At 45.9% G+C, this 27,508-nt stretch overlaps 1 protein-coding gene across 1 annotated transcript in view; it reads left to right on the forward strand.

Moving 5' to 3' along the window:
• The first annotated feature begins 10,370 nt into the window (after window positions 1-10,370).
• LOC117205108 overlaps window positions 10,371-27,508 on the forward strand; it is a 139,311-nt gene continuing 122,173 nt past the window's right edge. Inside the window, exon 1 of the mRNA XM_033443201.1 lies at window positions 10,371-10,803. The gene's annotated coding sequence lies outside the window, so the exon portion shown is untranslated. The remainder of the gene's footprint in view (window positions 10,804-27,508) is intronic.

The following is a 27,508-nucleotide window of genomic DNA, read 5'->3' on the forward strand; positions in this document are numbered from 1 at the left end:
CGTACGCGAAGTGGCGGGCAAGTTGAATTTAAACAACGGTACTATCGACTTATCGTTTCAAGGATGCTTAAGAATGCCGAAGCGAATCGTTTTCCGATTCCCTTCGAGGGAAAATCCATCTAACGTCGAGAAAATCGATAAATAGCCCCGTAGAGCTCGTTTATCGCGGACGATAGGAAGCGTGCGCGTAGTTTGCACGATTAGATCTCGGTTGGAGGTTTAATTGCGACGACGGAAGAGTTCTCGCGTGCGTGTTGCGTGGTGGATGGCAATGCGAGTTTCGTTGCCGCGAATCGGCCTCACGTAAGCCAACTTAATTAAATAAAGGCCGCGTTCGTATTCGCAAACGAAACCGCGTATCGTAGAACGGTACTGCGTCTAAGTTATCGATTCTAAGTTTAACGATCCCTATTTCATCCGTTTCTAATTTGTACGTTAGCAGGGTCCGGCTCGCCGCGTATCATTTCCCGCCACTTAATAGTCAGCGCGTTCCATCAATCTCCTCGATAATTAGTAGTTCGTGTAATGACAGAAACCATTAGCTTCACGGTCACGCTGCACGGTGCACGTCCCTGCAAAACGTCGATAACGCTTCGGCTATTCCGTCCTCCTTCGTTTATAGGGCCGTACCCCTGTTATTTTTTCATCGTCCGGAAACTGAATATTCGTTTGGAACCTCGAACGTGTTAGATATAGAAGGTTTTAATCGAAGACAGAGGACTTAAGTTGCCGAATCGATGCTACGAATTTCGACGAGAAATATCCTTCGCTATCGGAGACCGTGCTACGCTCTTATCAGTCGTCCGTGTTATCTTTAGTTTGGTAATCCTTTTGATCGATAATTGAAATTACTTGGAGGACAAAAGGCAGCGGGAAAGCTAGCGAAGAAAGCGGTTGAAAATAATATAATACAAATCAGCGAGATTCTAGTTTACGCCGAAGCTCGCGATATTCCTTCGCGATAAGAACACGTTCGATTGTAACTGCGTTCTTCCCATACGCGTTGTCGAACCATCGACGGCGAAAGTAGTCTCTGAAACGATTTCCACGAATAAAACCGAGAGCAAAGCTATTCTGTCTACTCTAACATCGATATTACATAAATTTCTCGAAAGCTGCGTCTCGAAAGCTCGGACTGTTAGTAGAATTCTATGGCGCGTTGCGCAAGTCCACGTGAATTAAGTAAAAAGTTAAGAAAGAGTTAGCTACGAGATCCGCTGCTTCCGTCTGGTCCGATCGACGCGCAGCATCCGCGTGGATCGAGAAAAATCTGCGTTTCTCATTGAATTATCTTCTTCGCGGTTCTCGCTGCTTCGCTATTCGTTCGGTCATTTAGCTCGGCTATTCAACGATCGATCTTCTCGCGCCGAGATGTGTTCGAAGCTCTGTATCGATAAAATGTAGAAGCTACTCCGTTTGCCAGTGGCAAAAGGAGGCGAGGGAGAGATGGAAAAAACAACGCGACGATTTTACTCGGAATTCGGCAGAAACGATCAATAGATTCGCTGGGACGATCCCTTGGATTTTTTCTTTCTTCTTCCGCTTTCCTGCTACGCACTGCCAAGCCTCACGTACTATTCTTATTACTCACGATTTTCTCCAATTTTCCAATTTGTATACAATTCGTTTAGTGTACAATGCTATTCGTCTTTGAATTTTTCCGCGATAATATCCATCCGTGTAGGTAAATCTCGCGAAAGAGTAGAAAGTCTCGAGTTGTACGCTATTTGAACACACCTCGGGCTGCTTTTTCACCAGGAAGCTCAGGAAGCCGATGTTGAAATGCCGCGAAATCAAGATGCAGCTTCCTTCTGCATATTCATCGGTGGTTTTTTCTCGTACACGGAACTCGCGAATCCGGCAGTATCATACAGGAAATTTAATCTTCGTCGCAGCTTCGTCCCTAAGGTTGGAACGTACGGCTGGGTAACTAGCTTCCACCGTCTGCCAATCAATGAGTCGGCTGTATTAGACAATTCTGCCGAGGATATTAAATGTTGGCTGCAACGAGGCGGCGAAACAGTGGCGAGGGGGAGGGGGAGAGAAAGGGCGAGGAGAGTCGCGGCGAGCTGCACGCTTCCGGAGCCGTGACTTCTGTCGGCCTCTGTAATTAGTAATTACAGGCGAACCAGGAACAGCAACAATATGATGTCTACACGGCGAGGAGGGATGCTGCGAGCAGAGATCGATGGGACGTCGATGACCTAACCGCGTGATTTTTTTTCCTCTAAGCGATTCGTACGCGCTCGCCAGATATCGGAACAGCCCGGACGCGCATCTCGCGGTCTCAGCGTTCCGCGCGAACATCGCGTAGTTACGCGCGGTTACGCGGCAGATTATGCGCCGTCTGCGAAATTAACACTCGGAAGGAGGTTTTTAAAGCGGTTACCGCCGTGCGTATACATAGGGGAACGTTTCTTGCCTTGAGCTCGTTTGCGTGTTGCGCGGGCTTATTGCGTAAGGAATGATTCGTAGGATTGGTTTTTAAACTCTGCGCAACGTATTGACTTGTGCGCGGCTTGATTGCGCTGGGACGGTGGTCGATTAAAACCACAGTACCCGTAATTAAGTATAGGAAGTTAGACTTTTAGAATTACGGTGTTCGCAGTGGCTGGACTGGAAACCGGGAACCACGAGCCTGTGGATTTAAAGCCTCTAAGGGATAATCGGACGTGTATTTTCCTCGCAATCGTAAATCGTTGGATCGAAAGCTCGAAAGATGGTGCGTTTCCTTCGGTGGATGACGATGGTCGGTTCGTATCAATGATTTCTTCGCGTCGAGGTCCTACCGGAATGCGCTTGATTATCGCTGGCCTTCCTTCGATTGAAATAGGTTTATCGTTGATCGTGCAGCGTCGTTTCGTATTACGAAAGTAGGGGGTAACGAAAATGCTCGGTTCGACTCGTCGCTTACCTTTCCGTGGCTGGCGAGTAAAAGAGATGCAAACGGTGTATAATTCATGGCGATTGCAGCGTCGCGGCATTATCATTTACGCAGCGAAACGAAAAGAAGAAGGAAAGAAGCGGAAGAAAAAGAAACCGGCGATCCCGCTGCCGGTATTTACGATATCGAATCGTAGCTGAGAACGTTCGTGTGGCTTCGCGGCAACGCACGAAACGCTCTTTTTCTTTAATTAAGTGTAGGATGTCGATGAGATTGCCGGTTACATCCCCCCGGGCGTACAAATAGCGCAAAACGACCGACCTAATGTTTATATTAAACTTCCGGGGAGCATAGACATTTCGCCGTCAGCGATGGAAGAGATTAGTAAATCACTCGGCCGGTTAGAATCTAGATTACTCTCGCTAAACTCTCGCTATGTCACAAGAACTAATCTTCTAGGAAATGTTGTACGTTCGGTTGCAACAGCGTGGCTACTCGTTTCTTTGCAGCGTAATACGAGGGACATCGTGGTTGTCGAAGCGTTCCTTCACCTTCCTTTTCATCTTTTAACCCAGCGTACGTCGCACATTTTTCTCGTAGCTATTTCTGCCAGATGGCAACTCTTTGTTAATATTTGCATGAATATACAGATTTTTACGCAACTCGATACCGTCGATCGGTTATTAGCTTCGATAGGTCTGCTTCGAATCGATACATTAAATTAACTTAAAAAAAACCGGTGAAATCGCATCTCCAAGGATGATACCTCGTTCAAGGACGTTATCTCTCGTAGATCGCTCTCGTATCAAGATTCTTAACGACTCGCAGTAATAAATATACTAATAAAACGATGGTAAACTCGCTCTTACGATGGCGATTCCACGAGATTAGAGGTTGACGATGAGACGCGTGTCATCGTTAAATAAATTCCTGGCAAGAGAAAGAAGAAAGGAACGAAAGGAAAGAAACGGGGGAAAAGGAAAAGGCAGAAAATATTCTTGGAGACGTGCGATCGATGCCGATGGAACGGCACGCGGTGTGCGTTCGTTTAAAATTTGCTAGCAGATTCGCATAAATAAATATCCGATACAGATCGACGCGATCGCGTGCGTCACGGCCACCGTGCGGAATTCAGCGTGCGACAGCTCGTTAGTGACAGCTTCGGATAGAGTCGTCCGTGGTACGCGTCCGCAGAACCACCGGAGATCGTCATTTATCATTTCAGCGTATGACCGCGCGCGAAACCGCGAATCGACGTAGTAATTTCGCTTAGTGGCGCAACCACCTGTTGAACGCTCGATATCGGCGCTCCTCGTTTCCACGTGTCGCCAATGAATCGTTTTTCCGGTGAATCGTTCGTCCAAGCAACATAAATTGGTCGATCTGGCACGAAATTTCGAGGTAGTTTGCTCTTTGAAAGGCCAGTAAACCGACGTTTTCATTTATAACACGGCGTTGAATTACACGGCGAAGATACGTTGAATAACAGGAAAAACCGCTAAACTATCAAAACGAAGAAACAGTAAACGAGGAAACTCGTAGAGTTGAAATACTATTAAAATCGGGACGTTAATAGCGGGACCTCCTACGGAATCAGATATACTTTTACGATCCAACAATTCATCTGGGACTTGTACGGTGGTTACCAGGGTTGAAATCGTACAATCAGATACATTCGTTAACGCGTCGCTTGCCTCGGTCTTTTCCTCCTGACACGAACGGTGACCCGTACTTTGACCCGGCGAACATTCCCAACCAACATACATACATCTCCCGCGATGAAAATTATGCGAGACTGGAACTGCTGGTAGGGAACCAGCAGCGAGTGTGTCAGATGGTAACGGGCTTCCCGATGACGTTTGAAAAATTAAGAAAAAAAAAAAATCGGGGATGCAGATATAGGATGTGACAAACGACATCGCGTCACGGGTCGCGCGTTCGTTCGAATCTGGTCAGAAGTATGGCTTTCGAGCATCGTTTTATTTTTCCTTCCTATCGCGCTACGGATAATTAAACAACGGTGTCGTCGTCGCATGAAGCTAAGCGAGTTCTCGTCCGATTTTTCAGTCTCTGCTCGGCGAAATTTATCATTCGGTCGGAATTCCCACTTAGTTGCAGAAGCTATCCGAGTATCGAAGATTCGATCAGATTTTGCACAAAACCTGCGATTAGATCGAAGTAGCAGTCGAGAACAGACCTTTGTGGCAAGTATCATTTGTTATCGTATAATCGACGCGAAGAGAGTCCACGAAAATGCAATCAATAAGGTGAACACAGCGATATCGAAAGATCAGGGCAATCGATCATCGAAACAACCAAATTCTTTATCTCTGTCAAGGTGGGGATCTAGGTGTTTCTTACGGTTGCAGTAAGGAAGTTTGCGCAACGATAGTTCGATGTTTCTAGCAATTAAATAGTTGGATCGCGTTTAGAGCGAAAAAATCAGACGCGATGGCGCGATGGACGGCATCGACAAGTCGTCTGAAATTGTTTGTACGAGATCGTGAAGTGAAAGGTATTTGTATGAGCCGTTCTTGAATAAACGCCGCTTGGGTAAACATTTCCTTCGAACGGAAGACGAAACTCGAACAAGAGAGTCCTTGCGCTGTCCAATTATGGACAATGACGGGGTTATCGAAGCGTTCTCGATTCGTCGAAAATAACGAGCAACGCTCGAAATCGGAGAAAGTCTGTGTAATTAATTCACACGGGAGTGAAGAGTCGGAGGTCGTAATCGTTGGTAAATTCGGAAGGGTCAAGGATCACGGGTCACTCATAGGAACAGGAAGTTTTATTGTGAGACGCGTAATATCGGAGAGCGTCCGACGAGAAACACGATTTCCTTTAAGCCGTGGCTCTCGAGCAACAGAACGCTGTTAATATATCCAGAGAACGAGCTACATGACAAACAGGTTTCTCCTCGTGGCGTTGTACAGTGTTAGGAAGCCATTGAAGCGAGCGGTGCCAAGTTTCTGTGGCAGGTGATAACGCGAAACCGAAGATTTTATCGAACCATCGCGAATTTAGTCCTCGTTCGACGATCTCTTTTCCACGTCGTTTTCTAGAACCTCTAGATGATACGCAATTCGTATCGTATGGATAGAAACCTATACCTACGTAACGAGCCAAAATTTTGAAATCGTTGCTTATTTCGTAGAACTCGAGAATCTACAAAGAATTGGGTTAGAATTCCTTTAGATTTGGAATAACGAAAATCCTCGCCAAGTAGCGAACTCTGGTTTAGTTAAAAGACTTCTTCCCAGGAACTGTCGTTCGTTTTCTATTCTAATCTCCTTCGATTTATAGGTGACAATGTCAAGGCCACGGCATATCACACCACTAGAGAGAAATCGAATTATTCGTGGCCCGGTGGAGGGTGAAGCGGACCATTACCATTCTAATTGGCAGCATGAATAACCATCCGTCGAGCAGCCAGCGAACAAATCGAAGGCGGAGGCGTCGAGGATCACGTGAGTACGAAAGAAAATTACAAACACGATTAACCGCGATTACGGTAATGACGACGCTAAAGATCGGGTATAACCAGAGAATAGCTGACACACACCTACTTAAAAAGTATCTTGTACGTATATACCACGGTGGTTGAAAAACACAGCGACCGTAACGGGATCAAAATCAATGGACCACGGTCCTAACAGCGACTTAAAGCGGTGCATCGTGGCAACGGACCATTCTCTGTCACCCTCGCACGTAACGCCAGGGCACATCCACTTTCTATGCAGATGGCAAAAGCCCGCAGGGTCAAAACTATTTTTCATCGAGCTTTTAGATAAATTACGGTTCCTTCGAGATTAGCGCGACTTTGGTCCGACTCGGTGGCCCCACCACGTCTCCCTCCAATTTCTCTTACCTGTTAGATTCTTTTTTCGACCGTTGCTCGAACGTACGTGGTATGCCGTAGGCTGTGTTCGAAGAAAAGATTTACAAATCGTGAAATTGTCGGTGAAGTATACGTTGCTCTGTCGGAAGCTTTGTTACAGTTAGAGCGGGTGATTAAAAAAATGAAGGATTTATTAACGTGCGAAAATACCAGCTTATGGCCCCATAGTACTTTATTCGATACACGAGTTAACCGTAAAAACAGGCAGATTTTTCACACGAATGTAGCATCTTTCAATTCATTTGTACGATTTTTACACGAATCGGAAGTATATTCAGCGTCAGCTGACGAGCGCACCTTCTTCTTCGCCTATCTCATCCGCGAGACATATTTGCAAGATTCGTGGAAGGAGATTGTAATTACTCCGGCTCGGAAAGATAGGATATTGCACGCGTAATTTATTCACGATGCTTTTAACGACTCCAATCCGCACTAATGCGTCCGGAAAGCGTCGAGTAGTTTGCGTAATGGTTCGGAGGTGTCTCCGCATTTGCATGAACCGTGATTTTACCAAACAACCGACGATATTGCTTAACGTCCTTTGCACGTACGATTGGGATAGCCCGAGCTTCTTTCGATCTTTCCACCAATCGCGTGTTAATTCTACCGCGGTATCTTAACGACGCTTATACGTAATTAAACGAAGAGAGTACGCAGTAATGGTCAGAGTGAAAATCGATCGTTAGGAATCCGAGGTTACTTGTCTCCCCTCACTCAAGCGATAAAAAATTGACTCTCGTTGTATTTCACGTTGATCTGAATCTAAACATTTGCAGAAAACATCTACCTGATACCTCAGTTGCTCAACGATCTTCGATATTTTGATCTGTTCGATTCAAGTTGTATATTTTAATCGTCGATGGTTAAACTAGCGTTCAACGAGATGATTATCTTTCAAATTTTCCCAAATTGCGCGGTTTGAAAATTTTAATTAAATAGGAAAGTCCGCGAGATGTGTAGATCGTCATGGAAAAGGTCGTTCGCTGGTTCTCGCCCGAGGAGAGGTGGCTGGAAGGCATAGAGTGGCTGGTAATATACCGTTCGGTGTGTTTACACGCAGGCACGAAAATTGTGGGGAAAATGATGATGGTAGGCGGTCTGTTCGGCCGAGGCCAGGTCGTGTCACAGAGAAGTCAGCATCCACGCCTCCCTAACGATCGAAATTCATTTCCATAATTATCTCACGACCGCGGATCGCCGTGGTTCACCGTAGGGAAACGTTCGGCCTGATTCATAGCCGGAGACATGCCTATTCGTGCGAACCGCGGACGGAAGTTCGAGGTTAAATTCCACGAGTCTGCGGGCTCGTTATCGTGCTCGTTAATAAGTCGACAGGTATTTCTTAATGGATTCGTTATTACGTAATTACGTGGCGGACGATGTCAGAGTATTTCGAACATCGGCCGACAATTTTCTTTCCCTTTCTCTATATCCTATGCGCTGTAAATTCTTCGATCGGTTGATCGGCAAGGGGAATCTAGGAAAACGTGGATCGATACGAAACGAATACTTCAAACGGTGTTAAAAGCAAGCGAGAAGGCTAGAACGCAAGAAGGGGATAATTAAAGTATCGAATGGAAAAGAAAAAAATACAGGCTTCTCGTTGAAGGAGCCGGTTTCGACGAACTGCGGAGAATTTCGCTACGTAGCCTGATATATTCGCGAAACGTGTCTTACATCGCAACGCTTTTCCACCTTGTCTCCGTGTTTCTTGTTTTAATTGTACGTGCGAGAGAAGGAGAGAAAGAGAGAGAGAGAGAGTCGAACTCGCCGGAATCCCCCGGTGTTCATTCGTTATTCGCTTGGCGGAAAAACAGCGAGGATTTACGTGAACACCCGCGCGGTATGGTGCACCTTGTGTGCGTGATCAATGTCCCACGTACATTTACATATCCGCAAACCCTCATGATTGCAAATGTACTGTTTAGCGTGTTGCCGTACCGAGTGTGAATCTTTTCTCTTATTCTTTTTTTCTTTCGTTTTTTTCTTCCTTCTACCGATCGCGCTCTTCCACTCCTCTGCGTATGTAGGAACGACCGTGGCCGAAGCTGAACGTGGCACGGCGAGAGTCTGTATCATCAGCCATAATGTCGGTTTTTCATAACGGGTGTGTAACACAGTCTTAAATCCTCGCTTCTTCGATCCATGGCCATGCGCATTAAATTCACCGAGGACGCCAGATTACTTATAATTAAACCTCCCGAGCAACGCGCTCGCGCGTCTCTCGTCCACTCGTTCGTATATGCGTGTCTAAAGCTTCTCGAAAGCGTCAGCCGTCTCTTTTTTTCTTCTTTTTTAGCCTCACGGTCGGACTGGTTGTTTGCAGTATGTTACGCGTAAGATGCGGTAACGTACTCGCGTAACTTGTACTCCTGCGCGTGCTCGTTACGCCTTCCACGACGAATTAACACGCAGGATCAACGCCGTGCCGGATGGACATCGGCCACTCAGGAAGTTTCTTCTTGTTTCCTCTGAAGCTCCATCGATGCCTGTGCATAAATATCGCGATCGTTTCACATTACTCGGATAGACTTAATAAGAACCGAGACTTTTCACTATTAACGGACTATTTTCAACGATTCCTTTCTTGGCGGTCTAGTGGAACGTCAGCTAACGCGTCATAGTCCTAACTCGTTAATCGCTATAGAAGTGTTTCATAGCACGTTGTATTTTACATCGTAATTTTTCCACCAACAGAGTACCTTCGATAACTGTCGTGACATAATTCGCCGAACGTTCGATAGGGGAGTTTGGCTCGAGCATCGATCAATTCGCCGCGTATTTTCATCCCTGTCGAAAATTGGAGTAGGATGAAGAGACAAACGGCAATAACCGCGACCACGACATCGATTACGAGTATCGTTCGTGGCTGTCGCGATTTTATTAGCGAATGCGCGTGCAAAACGTGAAACCAGTTTCTCTCCGTAGGAAGGCTTGATACCGATACGCGGCAATATTTCTACAAGGTAATACACTTAACGCGATGCGAGATCAGCCACAAAAAGCACGGTTAATGCAATAATGCTACGATTAAGGCGATTATTCGAACGTTGATGCAAATTCTCGCAAGTACCATCTTCGAACGACCCTTTACCTCCGTTCGGGAAATGCTATCGATAATAGCGATCTAAACCTACCGTTTACGCAGAAGCAGGCGCGAACGAGGAAACCGTCGTACGATCTACCGCCAAAAATGTCGAGGTTATCGGTTTCCTTTCTGGCGAACAAAACGAAACGAATTCCGGCAGGCGCGTGCACGCCACCGAAACGCGCGTCGAAACGCTCCACTCGACGGTATCAACGCGCGAACGCGGCCATAATGCACGCTCACGTAAGGTACAGCCGAGTTCTTCATTATCGTCAGGGGTCTAAATTGCGTGGGCGTACCTATACCTTGGTACACGTTACTTACCTTGATGTACTATACCCAGTACCTGTACGCACACGTTCGCACAGAAACGTACGGACGCGCGTTCGTTCGGTACGCGCACACGTCCGCAGCCACAGGTTCGAGCGGCGAACGAAGCCGAACTCGGTCGAAACAGGCCGAACGCCTGGAAGCCGGTTGTCGCGCTCCTCGCCAGATGCGACGTCGAGTCAGTACCGCGTCAGTCCTCTAGCGGAATTGGTCAGTGATCTGTGTCAGAGCAGGGCCAGTCGTCACTCTCCTTTTCTCCCTGCCGGTTACTCCATCTCTTTTTCCACGTATTTTCGTTCGGCTCACGTCGAAATACGAAACGGTGATTTCACGTGATTTCCTCGTACTTGTCGCCTCGAATCGCGCGGACGCATCCCCTTTACGTGGTTGGAAAGCAACACATATACGCCCGGTATCTACGTACGTACGGCCGAAGAGTTAGATACATGTATATATAGATATACATACGTACAGTAGATATACGGTAATACAGTGCCACAGTGGAGTTACCAGTGGGGAAAACAAAAATTAGTTTGCAAGCGGACGTGCCTCACGGCGACCGTCGTTCACCACGTTCTGGATCGGAGGCAGTGGCAGCAGGTGAGTGGAAAGTTTTAGTAGGATATCGTTTTCGTAGCGACGCGACGTGTCCACTGGACCTTATGTCCCGCAGGGCCAGCTTACTCGATCGGGTTTCTCGGAACTTTTGGCGATTAATAGGGTAACGGAACTTTCCGTGTTCGATCGAGAAAACTGTACGTATTTCTGTCCGAGGTTGAGTGATTGTACGTCCTGGAGACCGATCGTGTTTTTATTACTCGATCTGTTAAAGGTCGTCGTACGGTAGATAGATTCGTAATTACACGGTTATTGATATCGCGGATTATTATTTTGCTGAAAGAATCGAATCGACGTCGCGGCGATTAAACGGTTAATGTTTATTTCGCGGTCGGACAAATGGCGTTCCATTTGCATCGAAACTAATTTTCGTAACGTAGCTTGTAAATAAGCAACGCGCGTTAATTTCCGTTGTTATTACGATCAACACCCCAACGCGTATTTACGTTTCACGATTACATTCATTGTGAAATACGCGTTCAAAGAAAACACGCGTTCTTCTGTTTACTACGTCGAATTATATTACTCCGCTATAGAAAAACATTTCGACGATCGCAGCAATGTTTACCATTCACGAACGAGACGCGCGGTGATCTGTTTCTTCACCGCTGCTCGTATACATTTCAAAGCAAAAAACGGACCTCGAAGTTTCCTTCTGTCTTGACGTGTTCCGAAACGTTCTACGCGTTCCATTTGTTAGCATCGTCTGAAAAAATGGCGGTCAAAGGGGCAGGGATTTCTGCCGCAAGGTGATCGTAAACCGAGACTGGCGAGCCATCGTTCCCCTCTTCTTCGTCTCTCGTCTTTTTTTCCCTTTTTTTCCTGATCCCTTACCGTTAGTGGTTCGCCCTAAGGACGAGGAGCGTGTCGATCGGCGTCGAAATTTATACTCTCGAATAGCTGCATTCTGCAGTACCTGTATTCTCGGACGTCCGTGTTATCGAGAGTACCTCGGTTCACCGAAGTAATCTCGGCTTTAGAATACTCCAACAATTCCAAGAGATCTCGAATATTTGTAGCTTTGAACAAATGTTCTTCTATTAGGTTGTCCGAAATGTTTCTTTCGTTTTGTAGGGAAATAATAGAGGCACAATGTTTTTTTGTTTTATATTGGTTTATTGAATTATTCACGAACATAATAATAGAAATGGGACGAAATGGATCGTAGCTGATTCAATAAAATAACATAAATCAGAAATTGTTGTTTATCTATTATCGCCTTATGAAACGCAAACAACTTTTCGAACAACTTAATAAATTTATACATATTCTGCTTAGTGCTACCATAATCGAATGATTTTGATACCAAGTGTTGGATATTACGAGTACCTTTGTATATCCATTTTTACGAGATACTTCAATTCTTAAATGTCTGTTCCCTCGAGCATACTAAATTCTTCTCGACACGTTAACGATGGCGTTTGTCAATCGACGTGACTAGTCTGAGTAATGAATGCCCAATTCCACTGACGAAGTAGTAACAAATTGTCGTAGCTGTAGCGTAGCGAGCACGTTGTAAAGTCTCACCAGCTGTTCTAGCCGAACTTGCGTTAGCCTTATCCCTCTTTTTTTTCCAATTCCTGCCAATATTAGAATATCGCAATTACGCCTTGCTATTATTAACTGTTAATACACGGCTTGGGCCGAACTGGTTTTGCGAATCCGGATTCTCTGACGTTGCCTAGCTTGCGGTGCACCGTACGAACAGTGTGTTCGCTACCAACGCAGTCACGTAACGTACGCAAAACGCTAACGTAATATCGATATTCCTATTCTCGTATAAACATATATCCTTTGTAATTTCGAAACCACTACAGCTACGTTCGCGTGTAATTTCACGCAACGAGGTCCGATCTTGGTCGAGGAAGGATCGCGAATAATATACGTTCCAGGAGTGCAACTCTTTTTCAGTTCCAAACGACTGCTTAATAGACGATCACCATTTTTCCACGGGTTTTTTCTCGCGTCCAGAAGCGGACAATGGCCCGTAAACGCGGTGCGCACGAGTGACTGCCGTCGAGGTTAAAATCGAATGTGTGTCACGTTCACCGGCCGCGTCGATTAGTAATCGGAGCGCGCGAACGGCAATTACACTTGAAAAAGTCAATGTTACGCTGGAAGGTTTCGTACGGGTTGCGCAACCGTGTGTGTTCCGGGTTACGTCCGAACTACCGAGTATAATGTAACCCGCTTTCGCGGTCCTGTGAACCAGATGCAGACCCGAGCCGTATCGTATTCGCCGCTTCGAAGGTGTACTGCACCTGTAATTACCGCTTGGTTCGAGACATATGTGAGATAGCGAGGATCGAACGAGTCACGCGAATAATAATACTTTGCGGCCAATCTCCAAATGGAGTACAATTTTATCAAAAATAAATATCGGTATTTTCGAGAATTTTATTTTCCAGTTAGTTTTTGAGAAGATTAAGTATTAAGAAGAGCGATTAACTATTTAGATTGAGCTTTAGATTAGAATTATTTGCAATGTTTTCGTCAAGGTTTGGTAGCGTAGATATAGATATCGAGTAGATTATTGCGTTTATTTTTGACATTATCAAACGTAGCATGTCGTTTGTCGCTGTTTCTTTGATTTCTAGAAACTTTTTCGCCGCTTCTTCTATGCAGCTTTCGTAACGACGTATTTGCAAGATATTATCAGTACAATATCTAATTATCTCTATCCAAACATTATCGTCGCTTATCTACGTAAAAATTTCGTGTAATTTTTTTCGCACATTGTTATCGCCGTACAACTTCCATCGAATTTCATAATCTACTTCTAAAAATCTACTTCTCCGTATGACTATCGCGTATATAGGATACTGTTTAACCGGACGGAATTCTTCGAAAACCGCGTACACTTCGTTTGACACGTGGGTGTAATCCGTGCGAAATTCTGCCAATAGCGAACGTGTTAATGTCACTCGATACCTGAGATGCTTCTGAAATGGCGCTAGTAAATGCCAGCGTGCCACCTAGACTGTCCGCGATTCTTCACAGACTGTTCCATGGGGGACGTTTTGAAATAACGATAGTACAACGACTCGAGATTTCTATTGACGTCAGAGAAAGAGTATACCGAGAGAAATAGAGAAAGAAAAAGAGAGAGAGAGAGAAAGAGCGGAGTGGTGGTGTAAGCCAGCGGTGATCGCTCGAAGCGAGTCGTGGGGACTGAATGTCATGGCGCGATAGGTGCCGCACAATGCGCCTTCCGACGTCGGCATTAAGCATTATATGCGTAATTTACGAAGGTTATTTACTATACAATTAGATATCCCCGCGCCACGTATTACGCGCGCAGGTACACGCGGCTGGACCCTCGCCACGCATCTTGCATGGTAATGGTCCCGCAAGTCCCATCAGCGGCGAACGGGCCAGAGAGAAATCCCTCAGTTTTTCTACCGACGTAGCCGGCATAATATACGATACATACGGTGTAACGAGGTATGTAATGGGTAATAATGCGTAATGATATAATGCGTACATTCCGCGTCGTACGTTTGCTATAACAAACATTGTTAGCGTAGACGGTGCGGCTAGGTTCCCTGACCGTAAAAGGGCCCGTGGTCCTACTCGGTGATTCTTCGAACGGCCCTTGATGATGCGCCTCTCCATCGTTCTTGTAATGCTCGGTCTGCGTGGAAGAGGGCACGCGTACCGGTCTCACCCCGGAGGATCTCTAATTCCAGATACAAATAGGACGATCGTTTGTTCCGTCGTCGCTCTTTCTCTTGCTTTTACCGCGGGCATCTCGTACCTTCAAGTAGCATCAGCCTGCTAGATAAGAAAATTGGTAGGATATTTGTATAGGGTAATGCACAATGCACACGATGGTAGTAAGTATATCTGTCGTATTAAACTAGGTACTCGTTGCGTAGCCCTTGAACAAAAGGAAAACAGGCCGTCCAGGAGTGTCGAGCATTATCGAGGCCTATTTTAACTGCCTTGATAACGAGAAACGAATGCGATAATTAAACGTTTCTACCGCGGCTCGATATGTCGGCAGATAAGAAATCCAGTATACGGTGGTGAAGTTCAGGTAGACTTTGCGATCGAACGTTTCACAGCTCTCGGCTCTCTCTTCGCTGATTTATCTGACTCTGTTCGACCATCTTTGTCTCCATCTTCGTTTTTCCTTCTCCAAGCATATATTGTCGCTGACATTTTTCACCGGACTGTCTTCGATACACGTCTCAATAGTCGCGTACCGCTGCTTAATACCGGTGATTTGAATGCGCGCAAGGACACGGTCGCCGCGCCACTCGAAATGGCTGCCAGCTAGCCTCGTTTATTTTACACGATTCTTATCGATCTCTGTCACTCGATCACGCCAGACTTACGTCTCGGGGAAATCTCTGCTTGCAGACTTTTAGATTTTCGAAGGCCGTGACTAGAGAAATTTTACTGAATTAATTTACCCCGCGATAAGATAAGGCGCGAACAGAGATCTGTACGTGACAAGGGTGCGTGGTTCCAGCATCTCGTTTATCAATCGGCAGGCTACCGATATCGATTTCGCGAAGGTGAACAGCTTCTTTGTCCGCGCCTGTCGCGAATGCAACGACCGCGAAGACACCGCGGACGTCATTTGACCAAAAAGACACGCGCGTCTATTTCCAAGTACCTGCTCCGATCGGTTCTTCTCACGGTTAACGAGACTGAATAATCGCCGAGCAAGCGGTAATTAGCCTCTTTCGATCGTTTTCAGATAGGTGAGAAATTCTGAGTTTTCGCCCACTCCACTGCTACCGACGAACACGTTGCGTCCAATCAACAATCTTATTCGGTAAGACGAAGACGAAAACGAAATTTTGCGGTCCCTGCTTTCGATCTTCGTCGTTTTATTATTTTACGATTAATTATTATGCCATTTGTACGTTAATTGGGACATAGATTCGGTTTGGCCGAAGGTAACGAATACCTCGGAACCTAAACGGTTTCTCTGTTCACGAGAGTTGCCTTAATCACACGCGATTAGATGTGAATGGTAAATTTGTCATGGCGCGACGTGTCTCGTATAAACTTTGTCTTTAATTTCAAACGGAGAAGCGGGTTTCGCGTGGAGAAATATTTCTCCTCTCAATTAGTCAGCCTTTCGTTTCCAAACGATTTTTCGGTCACGCTGCTGCTCTAATTCGATGTTTCGTTCGAAGAATTCAAAGATTCCTCGGTTCATCGAACTGTGACCAGCGACTGCGATGCTTACCGACTTTCCACGCTAGAGTAATCCCCGCGATGCGCGAATAAAACGAGTGGACTCTCGTTTTCAAGGGAGTTATCCGAACGTCGGCATCGTTTCGAGGATCTTACCAACAATAATCGTATCTTTACGCGCTTTCTCTTTTATCTCTCTCCCGAAGCTTTCTCACCTTCGTCTCGATAAGAAGATCGAACGACGAGTAGCGGCTAACATTGTTGCTGTTTTCGACGTTGCTGCCGATTGCGACGCGGCAGGGGAAAGCCCCCGATCGACGATAATTTATGTTGCCCGTTCGAAATAGTTTGTTAACGCTTTATGAACCGGTTCCAGCGCAACTTTGACTTGCTAATATATTACCAAGCGCGTTGCATCACCGCATCAGATTATATCGTGCTAAACACGTTACGCTCGGCGTGATTTTTCGACAGAGTGGTTTAATGCATTCTCGCTTGTGCGAGCGCAACGAGACATGGTCCTTCTTCCTTCTTTTTTATCCGCCTCCTTGCCCCGTGTCCTCATGGCGCGATCTTCTTCTTTCACGCTGGAGGAAACACCGAGTCTGCAGCCGGGGCAAAAAGCTACTTATAGGAAGCGAGCGCGATAAAACAACGTTTTATCAGAAGCAATTACCGATCGCGCAAAACACAGGTCGTTCGAGTCGATCGTTTCTGGAATGTAAAAGACTCCACCTGTGGGAAAGTAACTACTTGAAAGATAGACGCGTTTGTCGTATCGATAGGGATGCTAGATACGACACGTTTTTAGGACAACTTGTCGACCAGTTACGAGTAAATCGACTCCATTAGACCGATCGAACCGGTCCAGATTAAGCAGAAACGTACTACAACAGCCAATGAACATTTTACAAATTAGCAGTATTTAAGATGTTTTTTTCATTAAGAAATACGAAATTTGCATATACAGTGGAATCTCGTATGATGCGGCCAGTACATTTCGTGTTTCACCATCTATATTTTTATACCAGTTATAATTGCCACCATCTATAACGGTTAAGACGTTAACATACTATGGATACGTAAACAAGGTATAGATATGGCATACCTAAAGAAAGAAAGACGGAGAAGAAGATTTCACCTCGCCTTCGTGACCTCCTTAAACAATGTGGTCATTTCATCTGGTCGTTCACCAGCCATTTTCTCCGCCATTGAGCCTCATCGAACAAAGTAACATAGTGGATACACGAAAGGGCACATCCGTGGCGTAATCCACGAGGCTCTGACCGACCTTCGATCGTCGAAGAACCGGAAGATCGAGTCGTCTTCTCCGCTCGGATGCTCCTGAGAGAAGCGGACCAGCCGGTGTCTCTTCATGGCCCTCGTAAACGCCAATTACAATAATTACGATAACTGTGGCGCCTGAGCAATGCTCGTCGCTAACTCCTGTCCACGCTCAACTATCCGTACCTGCCCCGTACTCTCTATTAATTACGCCGCTTAATTAATATTCCGGGGTGTATCGAGGGTAACGACTAGCCGATCGGGCGTGACCGGTTCACTTTGCGTTTGTTTTAACGAGCGGCGCCTCTATACGCGTCCTCTATGCTCGTTCCTACGAGCTAGAGAGGTACTTAAGAAACATTAAGATCGTTTATCCCTTTAACCTTTTCTCGTTACGAAATAACGATAGTTCGTTCATCGATTAACTTTCGATCCTTCGGTATCGCTCTATAGAACGGAGTAGTAACGAGTTTAAAATTTTTGCCAACGCGACAATCGTTATGCATGCAACGAAGTAAAGGCAGCGGTGTTAGAAAACGGTCGGATAATGAGCATTTGGTAAAAACTATTCTAGCGATGAAAAAACCACGGGATTCTTCCTGATACCGACAATTGCGTCGTTAGACGTTTGATTTAGTCTCGCACGGACATTGTAGAATCAATCTTGGTTTGGTTTTTTCAATTTGGCAAAAAAGTGCCGCGGATAGGATAGAAACGAATGCTAATATACTTGAAACCACTAGACGTCGGTGTAGCGGATACTAATTAGACGTTATGCGATGGGTTTCCGTTTCTTGGATGCTTAGACACCTTCGTAAAAAGGGTTCGAGTTGTTGAAACGCGGAACATTAGCCAGCATTAGCCAATATTCTCCACTCATCGTCACTTTCATCATCGCCAACCAACACCATCCTTTTACCGTATCCTCTCCTCGTAGTTCGTTAACTCGTTTCTTCGGTTCCACGTTGAAACTCGATCATTTACCATGTACCTACCATCGGGGACTCCTCTCTTTTTTCTCGTTTCTTTTTCGCAGAAGTCGTGAACGTGTACCTTATCGTGCGACCGTCATTGTCGGATACACGAAACAAGGTATAGATCACGTTTGCAGCGCGATTCTTGTACAGTTGGACGATCGTTCCACGCAACGCTTCACGAAAGGCTTAAGTCCGAGCAGACGATAATTATCGTCCCATGCAACGGCGAAACGAGCTCAGGAAGCACGGGAGCGCATATTTTTTACGACACCACGTTGATAGACGCACGCGATTATAGGGCGAATTAATAATGATCTTGTGGCGAGGGTGAATCGGGTCTCCGGGTATGTCGAGGACGAAATCTCACGATAGATCGTTTGCTCGTCGGCCGCGCGTAAAAGAATTCCCTAGACCAAGGTGAAATGTTGGCAAGGGCAGCGATAGCGAGATGGCGGGTTTCTCGTGAGAAACATCGAGGATATCGTTGCCTTAACGAGAGAAATCGTCGTGCAGGATACGAGGCTTAATAAGCGAGGTTAAGAATCGTTTGAAATTTATTTTATCCGTGCGAAACTCGGCTGTCGTTGATCGGGACGAATCGAGCAGTTTCTCCGGTGCAAAGTTTGTGCAGGTCGTTTCACACCCAGATCTTGACCTTTTCGCAGCCAGTTGTTTCACCAAAGTGGATAATTAGCACGTTAAAAGATGTTATCAGAGTTTTCGATTTACATGTCGACAGCGAGAGATCGCGGGAATCGAGTTAGCCAGCTGAGAAAAGTCGAGGCTGGATCGTTAGACATTACCAGTATATTAAAGTTTAACTTCGTAATTAAGATATTTTCGTTGCCTCATCGATTTAATGGTCTTACATTATGAAATTTATTCGATCGATTAATCATTTAGTTACTAAATATGCCAGAAACATTTGTCTGGTATTTGTAACCTGCCGAACGTAACATAGACAGTGTAGAAACAGAAATTTCACTTCGATTAATCACTTACGATTTCATGGAGTCGCGAGTACGAACGCCTCTTTTCTACATTTGTCGAGGCGATATTTACGATCTACGATAAATTATATTATCTCGTCAAATTTATCAATCGTTATTTATCAATCAGTTTATTCATTTTCGTATTCTGAGAAGAATCAAACGTATTTTCAAACGGTATTCGACACTCTTGGATTTTAAAAGAAAGGCTCTACAAAATTGTCAATTTCGCTGAAAGTATTCTAGATAAACGAATCATCGGCGATCTAATGGCAAAACGATTGTGCGCGAAACAAGATCGACACATATTGGGTCCAATCGCTTCGGCATCTTAACCACTGCCATTCAGGAACCAAATCTTCGTTCAACTTTTCCACCAGTGCCAGACTACCTGGCAGCAGAGCGTGGAGTAAAACTATTTTACGTGCCTAACCATTTCAATAATCCTCTCGAACGAGGAATGGTTGCGTACATCGAGTGACCCCTGTCATTTAGCCGCGGACGTAATGCACGAGCTCGGGGACTCGTTTCAGGCTGTCTGAGATTTCACGGCGCACAATGGAGGCTCGTTGCTTGTTTCTTAGCTCTGCAGGCGAAAGACTTAGGGGCTCTCGTTGCCCCCGTTTCATTTTCACGTTGTTCACAGCGGCAATTCTAGCCGTTTGACACAATGGCGCGGCTCTCGCTCGTGTAACGACCTTCGCGAATAATAGCTGTTGCGGCTCGCTCCTATCTACGCGTCCAATTTCAAACGCAATGGTAAAACATCCACGACGGGGATAATTCGCTGAAACTTCTCTTCTTTGTCTTCCCTCGAACGAAAGTCGAAGAAATATACAGCGAGGTACGAAGGTAGAGGGCCGTCGAATAGATTTTACACGTCCTATTTAGGAAACAGCAGTTCCATTCCAGAACCTTGAGAACGCATATGTTCGTCGTTTTAAATAGGGAAATGTGTCGAATGTTGCGAAGAATTGAATTTTGCAGTAGAAATGTCAGTAAGAAAGTAAACTATCCCTAAACACCCTGTATACCTGATTATACGCAATTTCAAAGGGAACGACGGTATGGGGCTGGTTTCTTATTTCGTTGTGCTTCCAAGGATGGAATTGTTATAAATTATTGTTATTAAACACAGAGGGCGTAGTGGAAAAAAACGAGCGCGAGTGGTGCGCGTGTTAATAAAACGAGCAGATGAATTCCTCGCCTGTTTAGGACAACGTTTATTGCCTCGTTCGCCGCGAGAAACGCGTATTACCATGGGTTCATGGGCATAAACTAGCCTCGATAACCGGCGATGATTGTGCGTCCGATTCCGTATTGCGAGCTTAAACTTCGTTGTTCGGGGCCTGTTGGATTAAAATCTTCCTCGTTCGTCCCGGCAGGAATTCCCGTTTAATGGCCATTGCAGAGGAATCTTATGGTCGATTGGATACGATCGACAATTTCGAGAGGGAATGCGGGCTACGCGCGTTCACCACTCTGCGCTAGTTTTTGTGTCTAGGTTAAAAAACGGTATCGCGTGCTAATTTCCCTGTTAGAAACTCTGCGACGAGTCCGTTGAGTCAGCTTAGATCGATCGCCCGAGCTTCTTAGCCGGTTTCCAGAAAGTTTCCAGCAATATATCATATAGAGGAACTAGTTTGAAGTTCGAACGTTTCTTACGGTATAATAACTTTAGGAACTAGGTGACCCGTATTAGCGTAAGTTTTCTTATTTATAGCGTAAATTTGCTTATTTTAGCATTCGATATTCTACAGGGCAATTAGTACGGAATTTAGGTATTTGCAAACACGATGAGTAGCGAAACTGGGTCACTGCAAAATTCGAATAATCTATCCAAATCTAATTACCACTCGCCCATTGTCAACTTAAGTAGAATATCATTGGTCGCGGAATTCGCACGCGTCTCGCCACCATAAAAGTAGCGATTAACCTTCGATTAACCTCGGACGACCTTAACCCACAGTTCGTTACTGACCCAGATCGCCTAGAACTCCTGGAATACCATTCCCACACACGTTGAACGGATCACGAGTCTGACACGTTCGCTGATCTCGTGCCCATTCGTCTACGCAGAAAGCGTAGCCTTGTCCGGTTCCTAGAAGGCGAAAAAGGCTCGGAAGGGATCGAGCTGCTAAATTAAACGGTTCGTCGCGGATCGGTCTGTTCGGAACCGCTCGTTCGATTATATCTACGCGGTCCCAGGGGAGAGTTATAAGGCTACACAAAGGATCCTGACAGGAGCACCACGAGCTTGGTGAAACGCGCGCAGAAAAGAAGAACGCAACGAAGGACGAGCACACTCGGCTTGATCTACGAGGTAGGCTGGGTGGCCAGGTCCAAATGCGCCTTTTGTTCGGCCGCAATAAAAAATACTCGATAGATCCGGTAAGAACGTTATGGCCTTCTGCTTGAAAATTATGTCTGTTATTAAGCGAAGAATTATACACCTCGTGCAGTTTCATTCGTCTTAATCTCTCGCCCAACGAAATCACGAATTGCGATTAAAGGAACATGCGTGAACCAAGTGGCGCGCGATCAATTTCGAAGAGTCGACTAGATACACTCGAGATATATTTTAGCGATTTAGTGTGACGTTGAGCGTGCGAGGCAGTTTGATATCTCAGCAAGTTTTTCGATCGGTCGTTAGTCGATTCGATACGTCGCACGCGCTCGTTTCCCTCGCACCACCATACATATGTAACAACGATTTAACAATGAGACGTAAGAGGCAAGCAGTGGCCGGGAAGTGTTACAAGTACAGCCTGTTGCACATTGTATGCCTCTTCGTGGCATACTGAACGGATACCCGTTATACTCGTTTCAAAGATTTAAGCGTTTTGCGCAATCGGTCGTGTGGTGTGTCTCTCTCTCCCACACGTACATACGTACACGGATAATACGAACCCACCACACGTACCAACCAATGCGACACACTTTCCTGCGCTCGCGATAGAATCCCGAGCAACGTGTTGTTGACCTATCGCGTGTACGCGAGAACGTGGAAAAACCGTTTTGAAGGCTGCACGGGAACCACTCGACGTCGAAATTCTCGTCCAACTATCCATCGATCCCTTTGATCGATCGTGCGCCGGCTAATGTCGATGCTATCCACTCTTCTAACGAGGGATAAGAGATCGTCCAGCGAGAATGATAGCTTTCCGATGTTCTTCTTCTGGTCGATCTACTCGACAGTTTTAAATTTCTAATTTTTCATTTGTCGGTTAAAGAAGAGTTTACGTAAGAGTTACAGCGAAGGGAGTAAAGTGTGTCGCGAGAAGAATCAACGCGTTCCATGAAACCTTTTACTCCGATCTTGTCGGCTGATTCTTCGTCGGTTTTATAGATCGAAAAAATCTCCAAGAAGCTAGTAAAAATATATATACGATGCTTGTTTCCTTGCGTCAGCTTGTTAGCCAGCGAGTTTAGCGATCTTCGCTCATAAATCATTGCCATAAGAACTAAGGATACGTCTCGTTTTTTTGCACGGGTTTCCAAACAGTTACAAAATACAGTGTCTGGATGCAGCGGGTTAATTACTCGTACGCTACGTATTATCGTCGTTTGTATAAGCCGACTCTTTACTTTCGTCGTTGTTTTCGATAAAGCATCGTCATCGTTCGGATTAAGAACTCGAATATTATCTGCCAATATTATCAGAGCGATTAATCACGCGCGTTTATTTTATCTCAAGGCATCTCGTACAGCGACGAATTAATAACGATTTTGTTGACTCAAGCGTTTTCTCTGGTCGATAGCTCGGGCGAAATTTCCGCTTCGTACCGAAGTTCGACCCGTGTAGCTACCAGAGAGGAGAGACGACAGTTTCGCGCGTGTTCGATTAATAATTCTTTATCGAACAGATGTTTCGACACGTCAGACATGCAACCGGGCAATCCATCAACGTTGCCGACATAGCAGGAAGCTGACCTGAAAAGCTCGGTGCCGCTTGTTGCATACTATCTTCATTATGTCACGAGTGCCAAGAGTCCGCGTTACACTCGAAGAAATATGTCCCGGCCGATTTCGTTGTCTACAAATGACTGTCGCCTCGTTGCGACACCGTCGATCGATCGACGTCGATCCCGTGATCTCGATCGAATCAACCAGATCTCTCGTCCTGCCTTCCGACACTTTATCCTATCCGAACTACGTGTAATCGATACATCGATTTACAATTTCCATCTTGGTGCATACTTGGAAAATATCGAACGTTATAAACTGAGAAAACGTTGCCATTCGCGTGAGCTGGTGGTGAGCTTTTGATGAAATTTTTACATATTTTACCGAATCCTTGTCTTTTTTTCCTCGTTTCTCTCGCTTCAGTGAAATGGAAAAGGGAGAACTCTAAGTAAGAGAAATCGATAGCGGAACGATAGGAAATCGGTGGCTGGTGAATATCGGTTCGACGGGGGTAACGCTCTACTTGCCGAGAAATGTCAACCGCATTCTGCAACGGCGACCAGCCAGTCAGAACATTCGCCGGCTAACGTTTTCTTGCGCGCCTACGTTCCTCCTTTGATTCCCTATTGTTCGCGTCGGATGATATCCTGAAACGTGTTTCACCGGCAAACGTGCACGGAGACACCGAGAGCGTGGAGAATATGCATATTTAGTCGCGCGGCTCATGCCTCTGGCTCGATCGGGTTACCAGCCGCGAAACCCTGTCCGTGCCTGTCGCTCCTAGACTATGCCCGTTCCTTGTCTCTCCTCTATCTATCGAACGTACCAGTTGTAAAAGGAAGAGGGGCACCGAGACCACGCGGGAAAGTGATCTCGCGTACTTTATGGTAATATGTTCGCGCTGAACTTTGTACTTTTCTTTCCAGATGTTGCACGTCGAGATACGCATCTCGAGAATCTTTCTTCCATGTTACATCTTCCTTATTTGGACAATTTCGTGTTTTATTCCGTTATTCCACCATACGATACGATACCGTGACTTTTCACGAAGAAAAGTAGGGCTACGCGTATAGCACTAATTCGCCAACACAGAAGCGTAGAATGCACGGATAGTTTTGTGTTACAATATCGAGAATCTGAACGTTAAGACGCAGAAGCGCGTGCATCGTTCCCATCGAAATACCAACTGAACCGATACCGACGAAAGAAGATAGACGTTTGCGTAAAAACCCACGTACCGGTAATAAGGATCATTATACACATAAGAATATTCGCCACGGACAATTTCGAGGGAGGGCCGATATAAATTACGAGCGCATGGCGAAACCGCTAACGCGTCCATGTAGTATACGCGCCTCTTGTAAAAACGAGACACGACCGACACGCACTCTCTCCGCACCGCGGTTGTATATGCAACGGGCCACGATCGTTCGTGTACCGTACTGCGAAATAACACTTGGCTAACGATCGACGCTAATGGCGAAGGAGGAAAGAATATTAAGCGTCTCGTTGCGTGGGAGTAACTCTCGCTTTTGCTGGAAACGAAGACCAATCGGGGGAAGTTGAAACGATCGGCCGTCGGTCGTTTACGGACGAAGAACCCTCGCGACCCTTAAGAGAAACGCGAGAAGACGTTCTCGATCTATCTCTGGTCGTGGTCCACGCACCGACTATCGATAATAGTTACGTCTGTAACGTTTGTAGGTATCCTTACATCGGAGATAAGTAAAAGGAAATAGGATAGTAAAACTTGGCCGTCTGCTTTAAGCATGATCAATTAAGATATCCTTGTGTGTGTGTCGCGTATTATACATATTCATGCTGTACGCGTTTCGACGTTGTCCTTTTGTAAGTGCAGCGTAAAAGTTATGTAAATGCAACAGTGTTGCAGAACGTGTAAGTGCGGTAATTTGTATATCTCTTTGCCAACCACGGCATAAATCGCAAATACAAAGAGAATTTTCACGATACGAAAAGCAAATATACGTGGAAGCTTGCAGACCTGTGTCTCACCTTCACCGTTTCCCGAACTATTCCTTCGCCTCGTACTCAACGCAGTAGCGCGCTCATCGTACCAGATTCGACGCGTCATTAACCCAGTTGCTCGATACGAAAGCTAATTACGATCACAAGGAGGATCTGGCATGGCGTCGTGTATCGTCGCGGACAGAGAACCGTTTCCACGCATTCAGCTCCGCTTTTGGTCTAATGCAACGATCCGCGGCCTGGTATCGCGCTACAGATGCGACGCGATAACCACGACACGCGTGCACCTGTATTCGCACACAAATGCAGAAACGCAGAAGCAACGGGCGTCGGCAACGATAAAACGAGAAGAATTCTGTTTAACCGCGTTCTGTTTCTCTCGTTTACTCTCTCGGTCCCGTCTCTTTCGTGGCACGTGAATGAACGCCAGCGCCCCAGCCGGAAGTAGGTTACTGTTACGTCATACGCGCGCGTTCGCGCTCACCCAGTATGCACCGTGCCACGAGGGATAGTTTCGCGCTCATATTAGATCAGATTCTGCCGATAGACCGGCTTGGAGAAAGTAATTAGAGAGAAAGAGAGATCGCCAGGTGAGATGAGGCCGCTGTTTCCGCTCTGCTAAATTCAAGGTTACCCATTGTCGGGATCCAAGAGCATCCAAGCCTTGTTCTCCGCGTTCTCTGCCGCGTTCTTCGCCTCCTATCCATCCTGGACGCGTGATAAGCTGCAAATATTACGGCCTTGCGAAGGATCGTCGTTAGAGGGTTATGCTAGCGAGTCTTTGACAAAGTACGTAACGTTCTGTAGCGTATAGATTGGACGTTGAAAGCGTGGGTTGAAGATTGACGGGGGTTTCGTGGTATTGTCATTGGAGCAGTTTGTCTTACTTGCGAATAGAGTTGGTTGGTTAAGTCGCTAATCGGGTACTCGAGATCCTGTATCGAGATGAAGATAGAGATGGCGATAAGGGACGAGAGTTATGAATCCGTCGGTTGTCATATTCTTTTACTCGTCTTTGTAGATTTATTTTTTTTAAATACGTGGAAGATTGGATATCTTCTATGTTATAAATATATTTTATTGTTTCTAAGTTGATGATAATTATCGAATAAAACTTGCTGCTTCGAGATAAGTTCGTAACGTGGATCGAGTAGAAGCAACGGAACAATGCACCGTCAGGTGAACGATACGAGGTTTGTCGCGCGGACTCGATTGGATTTGGGAGTAACCAGGAGGAATTTAAACGGGCGTGTAGGCGACAGTGAAAGCAGCGTTACTTAATACTCGTATCGGTGCTCGTAAATAACAAAGGCCGCCTGTTCAACTGGACCGGCCGACTTTTGTCGTGCCTGCGTACGTTTAAGGCGGGCAGTCACGGGAACTGAAAAAAGTCTCGCGGCTCGCGAGCACGAGAACGAAAGTCGAAGAGACAAATTGCGGCCGCTGATCAACACGCGTTCGCCTTTTTCTACCCGCGTGCAGACGGATTCGTCCTTTTGCCGACAATCTCGCCGGATAAGATTGCGTCTCGTTCAGGGTGGTTCGTATTCCGATATTCGCGGACCGAGATAATTTTGCTCTCTAACGAGACGACAAGATCTACCGATACGGAAAGATTCGTCATTGTGCTAACCCTGTATGGCAAAACGATGGAATAACTATAATACCGCTGCGATACCAACGATGGGATAAAAAAGAGGAAAGATAGAACCCACGACGATATTTCAAAAGTTCATTAAGCTCGTTAGGTGTTCCTATTTCTTTAGCATGCGAATCTTTTTCATCGCGTTCTTCCATCGAACAGCGAGACTAATTATCCAATAACAAACCGTAAAAATTAGAGCAGAAGTCTCGTAACCCTTGTTTCTTATTATACCAATTACCTCATTATCCTCGACCTAATATTCCACCAACTGTCACGCATTTATTAACCTAAAAGCGTTTCGAACGCGATACATTCGACACGCAGTCGACCGACCAACCGCCTCTTTTTTCCTCCGTACAATGGATCGAACTCGAAGGCTCCAAACAAAGCGGCTGGTGTTTGATTAATGGAGCGGCCGCGTTAAGAAGAAACGGATTAAGTTCCAGGAGAAATAATTAATTTCTTTCCGTCGGAGCATCTGCCCCGGACGCACGATGCTCGTTTAATCAGGATCATCAGGAGGCACGACCTTCGTTGCGCGAGGATGGCTCATTAATAAAAAGAAGGCGCCGCATGGCACGCATTTCCACGCCGATCCCCGTCTATGGCGCCGTGTAAATCGACGGGCCCGCGTGCTCTTGCCAGGCCCGAGGGGACAGCTTTCAAGGCTACGACCGATCATCCTCTTTTTCCTCTTCGTTTCCTCCTGTCCTGCCCTGTTCCACGGCCAAAGAAAACGCGAATGC

This window comes from Bombus bifarius, unplaced genomic scaffold, assembly GCF_011952205.1.
Source record: "Bombus bifarius isolate JDL3187 unplaced genomic scaffold, Bbif_JDL3187 scf7180000007986, whole genome shotgun sequence".
NCBI classification, from domain to species: domain Eukaryota; kingdom Metazoa; phylum Arthropoda; class Insecta; order Hymenoptera; family Apidae; genus Bombus; species Bombus bifarius.